Here is a 15,312-nt window from a genome sequence, read left to right on the forward strand (position 1 = left end):
TGCCCCGCTTGCAGGTGGGGAAACTGAGACACGGGCACACTTCCCTCCGGGCCGCACCTCCCTGGTCCCCCTCCACCCGCCCCCGGAGTCACCCAGCAATCACACGCGGAGGACTAATTAATTATCACAATTAAGCTTTCGGGACCCGGGGCTGAAACCCGGGGGGTTGCAGAGAAAAGCGGGGGGGGGGACACACACGACACCGAGGGAGGCAACGTGTGTCGCGTCCGACCCACGCGTGTCCCCGGGGACGGGGGGCAAAACCACCTTGCCACAGGCTTAACCCTTCCCTCGCCGGCGGTCTCGGGGTCCCGGGTTTCAGCTCTAAGATCTCAGCCTCATCCATCACCGAGTTAAAAAAAAAAAATCAAGACGGAAACCAATACAGACAAACACAGCAAGACTCAAGAGTGGCGACCCTTGGAAAAGGCAGGGTCCAACCAGATATGAATCATTTTTCTTTGCATACTTTAAAGGAATTACTAGTGATATGCACGGCTGTCACTGCAAACTACATTTATGGATTTGCAAGTCATTTCCATAAATCAGCTGCATTGGATCCATCAGAAGAGCAGAGCCCGGCGTCGGTGCGAAGATGATGGAGCTCTCTTTGAACGTATAATGAAGTGTTCCAAGGGCTGCAGTTATTTTTCTGCTTGTTAAGGATTTTTTTTTGGAAGGGGGAGGGGGGCTTTTTCGAATTTGATTTTAAATTAAAACGTCGCCAAGAGATGTTTTATTGGTGATCACCCTTATGATAAATTTATGCTTCAATAATTACTTTTCACGGGATATCGATTTCCTCTGGCAAAAGCCTTTCCCCCTCCTTCCCAACCCCTGTCTCCCATTTCCCGAACAAGGCAGCGCTCCCCCACCGCTTCCCCGAGGACGGCTCCGCAGGCAGAAACACGGGTGGGGCTGGGGGAACCGAGCCGCCACGGCAAGGAAGGGAGCGAGGGAGCGGCCGAAGTTCACGCGTGAGCCGCCGCCGTGCAGCAGCGCAGCCCGATGGCCGGGGGAGCCCCGTGCCGGGTCCTTCTCTTCCCCCCAGGTCCCCTCAGACCCTCCCCGGCTTCAGCGGGGCCGTAGATGGAGGGGGGGGCTTCCGCCGACTTGGTGGGGGTCCCTCAGAGGCATGCAGGCAACCTCCAAGGCTGCAGGGAAATCCCTCCGCTCCAAGGTGGCCTGACTGCTGGGGAGATGGGCTGCTGCTCCACAGCCCCCCCCGGCCTCCTCCTCCCCCTAAATCCAGAGCAAACCTCTCCGTGAGAGAGCACGGTCGGTCCCAGCAGCCTGCAAAGCAGGCGAGTCCTTGTGCCCCCCTCCCCTGGCACAGGTGAAAGCTCAGTAAGCGACTGCCCTGTCCCGCTGTGCCCCCCAGGGCCCATGCTTGCCCCGGCTGGCTGGGAGCCCCCATGTACCCCTCCTGGTGCCTGGCCTGGGAAGGGGAGCAGGCAGGGCAGCACATGGCAAAGGGAAGGTCTCACTGTACCGGGGCCATAACCCCCAGGATTATAAGTGCTTTGAACGGTGTCCCAAGTCTGCAAATGTACCCCCTGCCAGGGACCCAGCTGCCCCCTCCACACTGCCCACAGCAAGCCCACCCTCCCCAACACCAGTCCCACTTCTCTTTTCTCACAGACCCACTAACCCACTGTTAGAAATGCGTTCAGGGCACTCAGGCAGATGCAGAGGGTCCGTGACAGGTTCATAGCCCAAAGCAACGCCGAGGCCACACTGAACCAGGACCAGCTTGTTGCACAAATGCTCCTTACCTTCAAAAACATTATTATTACAACCAGACTGGACTTTTCTTGGAAAGAAATTAATGTCGAATTCATCCAAATAAATCACTTCTGATCTGTCCTTTCCTGACAAAGCCAATATTCCTCTCAGCCCTCCCCCCTCCATTTATTATGGAAATAACTTTCCCCTTGGAAGGGACTCACACCGTGCTCAGAGGACAGAGAGGCGAGAACAGGGCAAGTCACCGTAGAAACTTCGAGCCCGTGCCGATTCCCCTGGAGGACCTGTTCACAAGGTTTTGCTCTCTTTATACTATTAGCTGGCTGCTATTCTTCTTTCCCTCAGGAGGGAACTCAGGAGGAGTTTGCCGGTGTTGGCAGTTCATGTCCTACCTCCTACAGTAAAATCACAGGTACCGACATGTGGGTGGATGGACCATCTTGTCCTCTATTTGTTTTTTATTTTAAAGCAGGGAATTAGAACAGTGCACAGCACTGTCCCCCATCCCCAAACCCCGAACGCCGAAGCCAAGCGCTCCAGCAGCCAGTCGGGGCAGGGTTACCATCGCCCGTGCACTGAGAGCGAGGGGAGGCCTGTGAACATGAACAGAAAAGCTGCGGTGGGGACCCAGGGTGTGAGCGGAGCATGGGGCACCCTGCACATCCTTGCCTTGCCCCGGCCTGGCTTTGCAGCGAGGCTGGAGGAAGCAACGTGCACCCTGTGAGGGTACAGCCTTGGCCATGCATGGGGGTTCCTTGTAGCTGCTTGTGGTACCCCTGCTTTTAGCTGCCACGGGGCACGGGAAGGAATACTCCCTTTTTTTTTCTCTGGAGTGTCTCTGGTAGATAGTACCTTTTAATGCAGCTGGGGCCAGTCATTGCTCCCCAAATACGCTGCCAAAGATGGAGTACTGACATGGGCACAAACTGGAGAGCTCCAAATCCACCACAGAGAAGGGGGCAAAAACTGGACCCATGAGCAGCTGAGGAGGAGGAATGGGCTGTCCTGTCCCACTCCCTCTCCCCTCAGCTTCTGCTAAGCGTCGGTCCCTGCTCTTGGCATGACCCAAAGTCATGCACTTGTCTCGCACCAGCCTTTGGCCACCTCCTGCTTCCAGGTGCCTCCTCGGCAGGGCAGGCCGAGCAGCCAAGACCTCAAATTCAGGCTGCCCCCCCTAGTTACAGCGCTGATTAGCCCAGGCTGCTAGTTTTCCTGCCCTACCGGTGCCCCGCTTCAAAGCCACCGCTTCTCCAGGCTCACATCACCCCATTCCTGCGGCAAACCCGCGGGCGTCCCAACGCCGCTTTGCTCCGGACAGCGGAGGAGGGAGCTGGGACTGGAGGATGCGAGGGGAGTCCCTGCCCCCCCCGGTGCCGCTCCCCCCTTCCCCCGCGCGGCGGTGCCGGCTCGGCGCTGCCCTCGCCCGGCGCTCAAAGCTTAGGCGAGGGGGACCTCTGCAGGCTGCGCCGCCGCCGCCGCTGCCCCCCCCCCCAAACGCGGCTGCCCACCCCACCTTGTGGGACAGAGCAGGGCGTGCTGCCTCCTGCCAGGCGTTTTTAATAAGGGAAAACCCCTTTCTAAAGGTGAAAAGCTAAAAAGCGGAAGGGTTTTGTGAGCAAAACGCCCCGTAGCATCCCTTCTTCTGCTAGGTGAGCAGTCCCTTCGTGTCCCACGGAGAAATCAAGTCGTGTTTTCCCAGGGCTTGGGACACTACTAATGGCAGACACCGTGTGAAGAAGCACGTTGCTCCCCATGCCCCATACCAGGAGCTGAGGAAGCAGGATGCTACCCCAGTCGTGCAGGCTCAAGGGTGAAACCCATCCCCTGGTTCACAGCGATTTCAGAGAGGATTGCTGCTAAAAACAAAGTGACAGCAGCGCCACAGATCTCAGGGACAGAAGGGAAGGTCAAAGCCAGGCACAGGGTCAGACACGACCTGACCACTGTGAGAAACAGTGGGGCAGCAGGGAAGCAACAGGCAGCTCCTTCTAGGTGGTCTGGTATGCACGTCATGCATGTCCCTCAGTCCCTGTCCCCCCCAAATTTAAATGTCTTGTTGAATTTCAGACAAAATATGACTAGAGACATGACAAGTACAGGAAATTCAGTCCCTGGATGTTTCAAATCCTGCTGCACTGGGAAGCTGAACTCTGGAGCCCTCCCTGGTGTGTGCACACAGCTCCTTTGCAACCGGGGTCACCTCCAACAGAAACTCGCCTGCCTCCTGCTTCACCCCCAGAGCCGGGAGGGCTGCAAGGTCCCTGGGTCACTGTGTGCCAGCTGACAGGCCTTCACACCTGGACTGAACCCTATGACTCCCCCCTCTATGACCTGTCCCAAACCTGCCAGCTGCTTGTTAGGAGCTGCTTTATACTTCCACGCAGTTATAGCCACGTGCAGAACTGGGATGAACCCACTGCCCTGCCCGGCCCCCTGGCACAAAGCTGCCTTCCCAAATGTCTTTGCCTTCCTTTGGTACAGCCAGTCTGCGTTTCCACGCACAGCAAGGGCTTTTTAGGGCACCTGGAACAGCTCCGAAGCCATCACATTGCTGCATGATGACACTGGCCGGTGAGCTCCCTGCTCTCCCAGCAGTAGCAGGGCACGCTTGCTGGGTAGCAGCACGGCTCTCAGTTATCGATGCCAGTGATGCCATTGCATGACCATCCCATCCACAGAGCCGGGGACACAAGCACATCCCGGACTTTAACCCGCTTCTCTGTAACCCATTCTGAAATGCAGCAAAGCACCCAAGCCATCAGTGTTTGGTGTCAAGCAAACTGTCAGTGTCCCCCCTTCACCAGTCAGGGGATTCTCTGCACCCTGCTCAGAGGGTGGCAGAGCTGCCAGCATGAAGTGCTACATATGTGCTGACCATGCAGCTGATGGACAGACACACTGTCCCCAAATTATTTTCTGCTCTCAGTTACATGGGCACCAGTTACATGCCCAGGTATTGGCCCTGTCTCTGAATCACACAAATGAATATTATGACCACTTTATTATTCCAGTGAGGGAGTTTCAGAAAAATAATCATTTGAAGGAAAATACCATGATCTGCAGCATTTTTTTGTGGAAGTATTTGAGCCTTGAGTGTAGGGGGTATCACAAGTCACATTCCTTTATGCTCACGCTGGCAGGTCCCCAGGGCATCCTGTGCTTGCACATCCCCTTGCAAAGGCACCCTCATCCATGCCAGGGATGCTTGGTGGGGTGATAGAGAAGATGGAGCCAGACGCTTCTTGGAGTACAGGGAAAGGCTAAAGGGCAATGGACAAAAGGAGCAAATGGACACGAGTAGCATCAAGGAAAACTCCAATTAGATATTAGGAAAAGAAACTTTCCACATGAAGGGTAGTTAAATACTGGACCAGGGACTTTGGGGTCTCCAACCTTGGAGACATTCAAAGGTTGACTGAACTGAGCAACCTGACCTAGCAACAGTGAGCCCTGCTCAGAGAGGGGGCTGGATCCAAGACTTCCTGAGGTCACTTCCAACCTGAATTACGCTATGATTCAATGATGATGCAAACAAATCCGTGGCTGCTGCTCCTGTATCCCCCTCATCCATCAGTGCTTTCCAGCACAGCAAAATAAACTGGAGCAGCCAAGCAACTTCCAAGCCCATCAGCACAAGCAGCAATGTAAAATAGGTGTCACACAGCCTGTAATCAGCTGCTATTTCTCATTTCTTAAAATCATATTATTATGATGATCCACTAATGCTTTTCCCAAATAGTCCCATTTGTTCTTCACCTAATTCAACCACAGCCCTTAATTGTTTGGTACTAATAGCTTTCATTTCTCTCACTTCCTTCTCTCTTTCTTTGCCCTGCAGGGGGAATCAGCCGCAACACCCGTGAGCAAGGTTGCAAAACAATTTCTGCCTTCGTTCCTTGTGCCCTGCCCATCCCAGGGTGCAGAAACCATGGTCAAGGGGGGAGGGAATTTGCCCCATTTGATCCATGAACATTTCAAGGCAAAGCAAAAGAATAGTTAGCACTGCCAGATGTAAAGACACAGATAGCATCACCACAAAGTGAGAAGAAATAATAATTAACAGATAACTTGGAGCTGCCACCAGGACCACCCACTCCACGTAAACGATGTCTGGAGTGAGGCAGCCAGGGCTTGGCTCTGAAGCACCTCGCTTTGGAGTGGTGACAGGTCTCCACCTCAAAACCTTTTTGCTACAGGTTTGGTGACAAGAAAGTTGAAGGACCGGTGAAGAAGGACTCACTGGGGAAAGCTTCCCTGCCCCTCCTGCCCTCCATTCTGCTGTGTTGCAGCCCTTGATTTCGGTGCCTTCTCTAGGCTCCCTTTTATGGCAGGGAGGATGAGGATTATTTTCCAGGGAAGAGGCTGGAAAGAAAGAGGTTGGACAGGAAAACTTTAGGGAAGGGAAATGGGACAGGTATTCCGCTACCTGCAAACATGGCTGGAGCCTGCATGCACAGTGTAGGCTGTGCCTTGCTCCTCTTCTCAGCTGGCATCCCCAAAGCAAGGCACGAGAGCTCAGCGATGCTCCCTGAAAAGTGCCTGATGTCTTGGCAGGGGGTGCTTGCGAGGTCCTCTCGGTGGTCTTGAGAGTCCCCAGGACTCAGTTAGAGGGAGCCCTGCCACCGCACAGCATGCAGGGGGTTTTCCATGCAGTTTCCTACTGAGTGTGGGTCTCGCACATGCTGGGTGCAGGAGTCCATCCACAAGTTCTGGGAAATGACTACCTAGATCTTTGTTTTTTCCAAGCCTTGGCTCTCACCCAAGGCAGGAATCTCCCTTCAAAGGAACAATGCCCAAGAAAATCCATTTCTTAGACAGCAATCCAGAAGGCAAACAGCTCATTGCAGCCCCAGAGGTGGTGAAGTTCACTCTACATCTCATATTCTTCTCTGTCTGCAACAAATTAAAAAACCAAAACTCTGACGGTCTGATTTTGATGGAGTACTCCGCAGGTCTGCTAATTGTTTTCCCATTAATCCTTGCATTTGAAAGCTGGATTTTAGTTGGAATGGTTCTGAAAGTCTATCAGGGCAGAGATGTGTGGCTTGCTAGCAGCAGAAAGGTGCAGAGGAATAGCTAGATGGGTATGTGCTAACTCTTCAGGTTCTAGGAAAATGTCCTGGTGAAGTTATTTCTTGCCTGCCTCTCGCCCCTGCTGCAGACACAGGCTCTAAATACCACTTCTCTATGTCTGGCAGCAAGAGAGAGAAGCAGCAGCATCTGTTGGCAGCAGAGGGGCTGCAACCGGGAAGGATGGGTGCTCGCTGTCCCAGGGACCTTCTCATTCGGTTTTGGTAGAATAACCCTAAAATTAGCCAGTTCTCATTGATGGGAAGAGCAGAGAGTTTTGTAAAGCTCTGTCTTAACGAAAATGTTTCTTGTCCTTTTTCTTAAAGCTAAGAAGCTGCCCGCCCTAACCAGAGCAGGTGGAGAAAGGTTTCTAAGAGTAAGAGAGACAAAAAGGTCTGTCAGGAGAGGATTAGCTGGAGCAGAGCCTGCCTCCAAGCAAGACAGAGGGCGAGGCGACCTTGCAAAGCCTGTCTGGGCTATTTTCTAGAGCTCTGGGAGGAAGACTGTAAAGCCAGTAGTGACAGAGGAGAGCTGCATTAAGAGAGGAAATTAATTTTGCTCTAATGCCTGCTGTTGCTTACGCAGCAATGAGCAGCGGCTGCCTCTAGCTCTGAAATCCCCCAGCTGTCCCCATCCCCATCGAGCATGAGCAAGTCAAACAGACTTTTTAATACCAGGAGGGGAGCGCTACCCTTGCCCTGTGCCTACTGGGAAGTGTAGTTCAGTGCCTGCATGGCCATTTCGGCGCTGCCTTTGCTTCCTCTGGTTTGCAGAGCCTGAGACTCGGAGCAGGAAAGTTTGGGGAATAAGGTTGGGATGGCTCCTTGGGTCCATTTGCTGCTTGCATCGGTTGACCATCCCTCTCTGGAGTGTGGGACCATGAGATATTCCCTCTTTGCTGGGGGGCTGAGGGGAAGAGCTGCTGGATGCCCTTACCAGCATGCTGATCTGCATCCCCAACAGAGAAAGAAAATCTTGTTAGCGAGGGGCTTGCTGAATCCCACCCCCAGCAGAAATGAGGGTGGGTGCAAGCAAACAGGAGGCATGGCTGGAAATAAGGACCCGGCCGTGCCTAACTGCGAGCGTGTGGTTGGAGGCTGTCCTGGGTGGGATGAGTGTCCAGGGCTGCCATGGTGGAAGGCCACTCCGAGCTTGTGCTTCTGTGCCCTGCTGAGTCAGGGCCAGTGGCGGGGGGGGTTAGCTCAGCTTTCCCAAGGGAAGGGATCACACTGACATGTCATCCATGGAAACAGAAGTAAGCACAGTGCTTCAAACCCTGCACACCAGGCCTGTGAGGGGGAGAGCGAGCAGCGGGCATCCAGGCTTCAAATGCCTTGGAGATGGACAAGAAGCTGCAGGACAAGAGGAGGGTAGGAAGGGCTCAGCCAGCCGTCCACAGACACTGGATGTCACTACGCCTAACCCTGGCAAACCCAGCAAATCCCTAGCACCTGGAAAAAAAGATACGGTTTTGCACACTCTGGAGTCTTGGGCACATCTTGAAGAACGTGAGACTGGCTGGGTTTGGGGTGTTTCTTCCCAAATGGAAATCTGAACGTCTGCATTTCTTCCCATGGCTTTTTTTATTTCCACAAAAGTTTTCTTTCTTTCACTAAGGAGGTGTGAGTTGCATCTAGACTGTACCTCCCCATTTTCCTCCTCAAAATAATAATAGCCTCATTTGCTAAAGGCACTATTAGGGTATTAAGTGAAAATGAATGAAGTTTAATTCAATTGTTATTTTAGGAGCTTTGCCTCGTCAGGGTTTTGCAAAGCTTCATTCTTCCACTTGCTGGAGACTGGCTTTAACACGCCCCTGCTGAGTTGTTGCTGCAAGCCACAAACCCATCATGCTGGGAGTTTTACTTAATGCTAAGGGTTGGATTTTATTTTGCTTAACATCAGAGTCTGCCTGACTCGCTGCTGGGGGAGAGGGGAGAGCCAGAGACTGGTTAGCTCAAGTCCATCATACTTGGCTTAGAAATACAAGTGACTGTCTGGATGGTGATTTCTTGGGCAAAACCGCAGCGCTTACTTGTCCAGAAAGCACCACATCACTGCTCCCCTGCTTCAGAGAGGCTTCACCTGCTCATTGCATCAGATGTCATCTCCTGGATCTTCTCCATCCACTGCGGTACGGTTTGGACCACCAGTGCCTCAGGGTAGGGGCTGCCAGGTGTGGGATGAGCTGGGGAGGGATGTCCTAGTCCCCAGGGCTTATAGTGGGGGTGCAGGCTGAGATGTCCCCACACATCAGGGAGCAGGCTGTGTTCACCGATGGCTGCCAGCAGCAGAAACTAAAATACCTCCGCCACTGCTGCTTTCTCTGGGGCTGGTTTGGAGCTGGCTGCATGGGAGACGACTCGGTGGCTTTGAGGACAAGTTTAAATGAGATGGAAAGTACATGCAGAAGTCAGCTGGGCAATGCACAAGCAGAAGTGGGGAGCAGGGATGCTCACACATCCCAAACGCTTCTCTGTGATGTGGGTCTGGCTGTCATCCACAGCCCCTAATTTCTCCAGCTTCAGACACTTTCTAGACCCATTGCCCTCCTTCAGCTGACAGGGACCTGGGATTAGTCGTCATCTGCAGAACACTCATCTTACTTGTGCTTTGCTCTTTGGATTGACTTTAAAAGCAATAGAATGGTCCTGGAGAGCATCAGGATCTGCCCTGGTCAGGAACTGTTGCCCATCCCCAGGCAGGTATCAGCTCCACCCGAGCCAAGGAGAAACTTTGGAAAGGAGGAAAAGAGGAGAGAAGGAGAGCAAGCACTGGCAGAGGGACATGGACTTTCTTGGGACTGATGCCCATGCCATTGCTACATGGGCAGGCAGGCTCCAGGGTGCCCTTAACCACATGGGGTTTGATACAGCATTTGGAGAAAAATCCATGTTCCTGCACAGGGCAGAGGGGTGAGGGAGAACATGACCCAGAGGGGTGAGAAGAGGGGCTGAGACCCCCCCAAATTCCAGCAAAAGGACATTTCAGATGAGCTGTCAGCTCCCCACAGCTTGTACAGTTGAGCTGAGAGATCCATCACATCTCTCCTCCCTTCCCCCTCTGGTTCCTATAGCAGAGAAGGAGAAGGGAGGACAAGACCCTGAAGATAAATGCCCACACTCGGTGCCGGGACAGCTCGGTGTCAGTGGCAGCAAGCAGGAAGAAGGAGCACTCAGAGCAGGGCTCTCCCAGCCCCTAACCTTGCTGAGAGCCAGTGCCCAGGATTTATGGAAGAAAAGCTTGGCGGTGACCTCTGATCCACTCCAGCACTGAGCGCGGACTCGGATGGCATTACAGCGTGATGTACGGCCGGCGGGTCTGCCGGGCAGTCTCTTGTGAGCTATGGCTTGCGATATTTCTGGAGTTTATACCTAGCTCTCCAGCTCGACGGGCTTTCTGGATATGATTTGTGCCGTATGTAGCTCTATAAATATTGAGCTCAGAGCATTATATATGGCGACAGCCCTACAGCACTCCTGGTGATATATCCCTGCGTTTGCGGTTGTAGGCGAATAATTTTAGTTTGAGTGGTGTGGCAATGAGAACAAGGAGGAATTAAAATAAAAGGGTAATTCAAGCCCAAGTGAACGGCAGGGAGCGTGCGTGAGGCTCAGCTGATCATTCAAAGCCTCTCCCACCAAATCACTCAGGGAATTGATGGCCGGAGTCATTTCCCAAGTTAGTTACCTTATCCTTGTGTGCTGCTGTCTGCAAAATAAAGAGATACCACCCAGTCCCCCCTGCCCAGGGTTTTGTTGAGAGAAGGTGCTGCAACAGGGCAGGGAAGGAGCAGGGGACAAGGTTGGCACTCCGAGGACAGGGGCAGACCCTCACTGCCAGAGCATCCCTCAGGTTGGAGCATGGGGAGAACCTAGGCTGTTACCACCAGCCTCTCACCACCCGACCTCCTGGAAAGCTGCGGCAGCATTGCCCTGGGAACCCGGCATGACAAACAGCTCGCAGACCACCATGTAGGTGTGGGGATGAGGGCATTTTTCTGCTATGAATGGGCATATTTCTTAACCCATCCAGGACTGCTGCAGCCTAGGTGTTGCTTCCCCACCTGTAAATCCCACAGCATTCGCTCCCTCTGGCCAGGAGACGGGCAAAGGGGGCTCAGATCCACATGGCCACTTATCCCATGCAGGCAGATGTCGGTGGGGCCTCGGGACAAACTCCTGAGTGGGATGCTGAAATGACCAAAAGCCCATCTCCAAGGGGAAAATCGAGGCCAGGTTCATGCCATGTCCAATTCGCTGCAATACTTCAAGATGTTCAGGTGCTTGTGTCCATGCAGGGCTGGCCCAGGCCGACAGGTTCAGAGAACCCACCTTAGACCGTTAAAATGAATCATTTCCAACTCGGCGTGAGAGCTCAGCGCTTCCACAGGAACGGCCCGTCCTTCAGCCCCTCATCCCACTGCTGCGGGTGACAGGGGGATGGCTGGGTGATGCAGCACCATGTCCCTTGACAAGAAGTCTGAGGCAGAGCCCGTAATTAATCTTTAATTGTGAAATAGATGAGTGAACAACCACCCGAGGAATGGGATTACGAGGGAGGGAAAAGGACTGGATGGACCCAGGCTGGTAACACTCTTTCCAACAGCAAGCAGTCTGCACCAATGCATTTCAGGGGCGCCTCATTCCAGTACAAATGCCATAATGGGCCCATTATACATTTCCATCACTGCACTGCCACAGGCCTGAACCCATGGTGCTGTCACTGGCAGTTCCCAAAAAAGCTCCACACTGTTCCCAGTTTCAGCATTGGTATATTTGCATGAGATCATCCAGGAGGAATTGAATTCAGCTCAGTTTGTTAGTCCGTTATCAGTGAATAACCCCAGCAATAGACTAACGCAAAAGAGCTGAGGCTCCTTCCCCCTGGGAAACCCACACCTTCCAGCTCCCTCATAACCACCCAAGGGCACCAGGCAAGGACATGGTCCTGTCAGAGCATTGGGTGATGCAGGCAACAGGCCAAGAGCAGGAGAGACCATTTACAAGGAGCTGGAATGGTTTGCTCTGATTTTGTAAAGAGATGGAAGGTCAATGGAGAGCAATAGTGCTTCTTGGCGGCTTTATGTCAGGACAGGGACTGCAGCTGTTTGCAATCGCAGCTATTGTGGGCACAAAGGATGCGAGAATTGATCTGATTTCTTCCTCCAGAAAAGATTTAAGCCACATGGGAACAAAACCTACTGCCACTGGAAGCTGCTGCTTTAATCTTGAAGAGACACAAAAGGCTTGATGAGTTCAGGATTTGACGCAAAGCAATTTGGGGTTAAAGTTGCAACTTTTAACATGGGAGAAGCCTTGTAGGGCTGGGGTGGGAGGGCAGGTTCTCCATCACAGGGACCCTTTAATCAAATGTGGATGTCCTTCTAGGAGATTTGCTACAAGTCAAGAGGAAGGAGTGGTTTGAAGCACAAACTAAGGGGCAAAAATGTTGTGTCTGGGAGGTCCCGCAGGTCAGATGAATTCTTAGAAGGATCTGTTCTGGTCACAACACACATTAATCTCTCACCCAAATGAGTCACTGAAACATTTCATATTCCTACCTCCATTTCTGGATTACTACCCGCCCTGGAGAGACCCAGCAATGCCAGGCTCCAAGCTGTGTGATCCCAGGAGAGGAGACCTGCAAACCAAAGCCAGTGCCCTGGCATGGCTGAGTAGCCCAGACTTTCTTGATTGCAGCCCTGGATATTTCTTTGCAATGTGGGTGCCTGCTTTGGTGGAGTGACTTGATCCTACTGCTGGGTTAGCATTCCCTGGGTTCCTTTTGCAGGCACACAAGGAGTCTCTCGTGGGCAGCTGCAGCTAGTGGAGCACCAGACAGAGCCAGTGGCCTTTGCACCAGTATCCCATGGAGGAGTTTGTCCTGCTGCTGCTGGAGCCAGCTCAGCTCCGTCATCCTATGGCCTGATGAGGGCTGTGGCTGGGTGAAGGCACGCTGTAGGCATGCTCACTCATCCTCCTGCTTCCCCACTTGATGGTACCCAGCTCTTCCCTTGTACCAGTGGCTGAGATTGGAGATGTCCTACTGAGACCATCTCTGTAGCCTAATAAGGTGAGATTTATGCCATGAACAGCCTGATTCTTTAACTGCTGAGCCCTTTCTCTTGCACCTCTTCTTGTCTGTGCTGGTCTTTTTTCTCTGCAAGAAATACAGATTGGTTGCGGCTGAGCTGTTGCTGTCCCCTTTGGTCCCCAGACCGCCCTGGTGACTTGCATGTGACGCTTCACTTTACCCTTACCTGAAGCAGCCAAATACACCTGTGAGGAGAAATTAGCTGCTTCAGTGACAGAGCTGAGTTGCTTGAGAGATTCCCAGTGCCTCCAGCTCAATGGGTAAATGAAGCAGCTCACCCAGCGAGCATCTTCTCAGCGGAGTGTGGCTTGGGGCAGACGTGCCCATAGCTCAGTGCTCTGCCTCCCCAGCCATCCCACCAGAACTGAGGACTGCACCAAACAAGGCTTACCTGGGATTTATCTAACAGCTTGGATATCCCAGACTGGCAGGGACTGCTGCCAGCACTCCTCTGCCCTGGGGAAATCCCGCTTTGGGCAGGGCAGTGGGGAGGATACAGGCAAGGAGGGCAGAGCTCGGCCTGGGCTTTAGGAGAGTCAAGGGGTGCAGCTCTAAGATCACCAAAATTTGGCCAAAATTGGGCCAGAGAGGACAAAAATTATTAGATAAAGATGAGAGATACACACACCCACAGACTCATCTGAATGCGCCCACACATGCAAGCACACTCAAAAGTCTTGCTTTTTTTTGGAAACCAGGCTAAAAAGAAGAAACAAAATTTCAGCATACCCTTTCAGATGACATTTTGGCCTCTGCCCTCTGGGCACTATTTCACTACTAAATGCACCATGGAATAAATGCCAAGTGATGATGGACCACAAATAATCCCTTCTCGGAGAGAATTACTTTTCTGGCGAATACTGGGGAATAAGTGCAGCTTTAAAAACCAATAACTTGTTAAACAGACACACACGAGCAGACCCCATTAAAGTCGTTTGATGTGAGCCAAGGAAAAGTGTCTCTAAATCACATAATTATTTTAAGAGATGAAGACACATTTGCTTAAACTGGTTCAAATCACCTTTGGGGAGGGAGGAGAGAGGGTGTCTGCACCATTAAATACTTTAATTTCCTGCAGCTCAACCCAGACTCTTGTTTTAATAGCATTAAACATCTTCATATGTGATAATAAAATACAGGTGGATTCCTTGAGCTTTATTGACTTCCTATGCCACAAAGAGAAAATAATTGCTTCCTTGTTTATCTGTTTTATCATTTCTTGAGTTTCTATTTTTTCTCTCCTGGGAAAGTTGATTAACGCAAGCAGCTTCTTGGCTGTCCTAGAGAGGTGCTGCAGCCACCTGCTTTGACCAAAGCTTATCCCTCTGTGCTTAAAAAAATCCCAGCTTCTTGACCCCAGTACTTATTGCACCCCACGAGCCAGCAGGTAGGGGCGGGTGGCCAGGAGAGGGATGGAGCCAGACCCCTTTCTCCATGCCTTGCTGGAGCTCAGGGAGTCAGGGGCTCGCAGGGGTCTCAGCTTTGTGTCCTCGGTGTGGCTGCAATCCCTGAGCAGTGGTCCCGCACACGTTAACACACGCCATCCTGACACTGCCCAACATCCTTCAAACCACGAAGCATCAGAAGATGGGACATCCCATGGAAAGTCTCACTTCTAAATCCTGGTGGGGAACACTGAATTCAGGGGAATCCATCCCCTGAATTTCTCAGTGCTGGCTTTATCCGAGATCCCTTCGGGAACATGCTGTGCCCCGAAGGCCGCACTCGGGGCTGGGCTGCGCTTCTTCCTGAGCTGCCTCCCTAGTGCCCTCAGTCTGAGCCACCCCCTGGTTAACCCGGGGCTCGGCTGCCCGTGAGCATCCCCACCCGCGTAGATGGGGCGGGAGGGAACGACGTGTCGCCGGTGCCGGGGGGGGGGAACCTGTTGAGCGGGCGGCGCCAGGCGCTCTCTGGCCCCTAGATGGAGCTCGGTACCCACCGTTTGCTGCTGGATGGCCCCGGAGGGCTGGCAGCGGCTGGGGCAGCGGGGCAGGCAGAGATGCTCGCCGGCAGCTTCCCGCCCCCAGCACAGGGACGAGTAGAGGGTCAGGGTGCCCCCCCCGGTCCTGCGTGTCTAACTCACCCGTGGGTGCGCACGCCTGGCCGGAGGGACCACCGGGACACAGTTTCACTCTGGCTGGTGTGCACCATCCTGCAGCTCTGGCCAGCTCTATAGGTCACCGTGCACCAGCTTCACCTGTGAAGGGGTGGTGGCCACAGATTTTGGGGGCAGTTCGATAGCTTTGACCCCTATTTATCTAGAGGCACTTGTGCAAGGGGTTGTCTTGCCCTAGACCCTCTCCTTTGGAGGAAACCAGGCAGCCAAGCGCACTCTCTCCATCCGCTACAGAGAGGCCTGAGGTCCCCTGGAAAACATTCATAGGCCCTTAAAATAAAGGC

Source organism: Aptenodytes patagonicus, chromosome 5 (genome assembly GCF_965638725.1).
Source record: "Aptenodytes patagonicus chromosome 5, bAptPat1.pri.cur, whole genome shotgun sequence".
NCBI classification, from domain to species: Eukaryota; Metazoa; Chordata; class Aves; order Sphenisciformes; family Spheniscidae; genus Aptenodytes; species Aptenodytes patagonicus.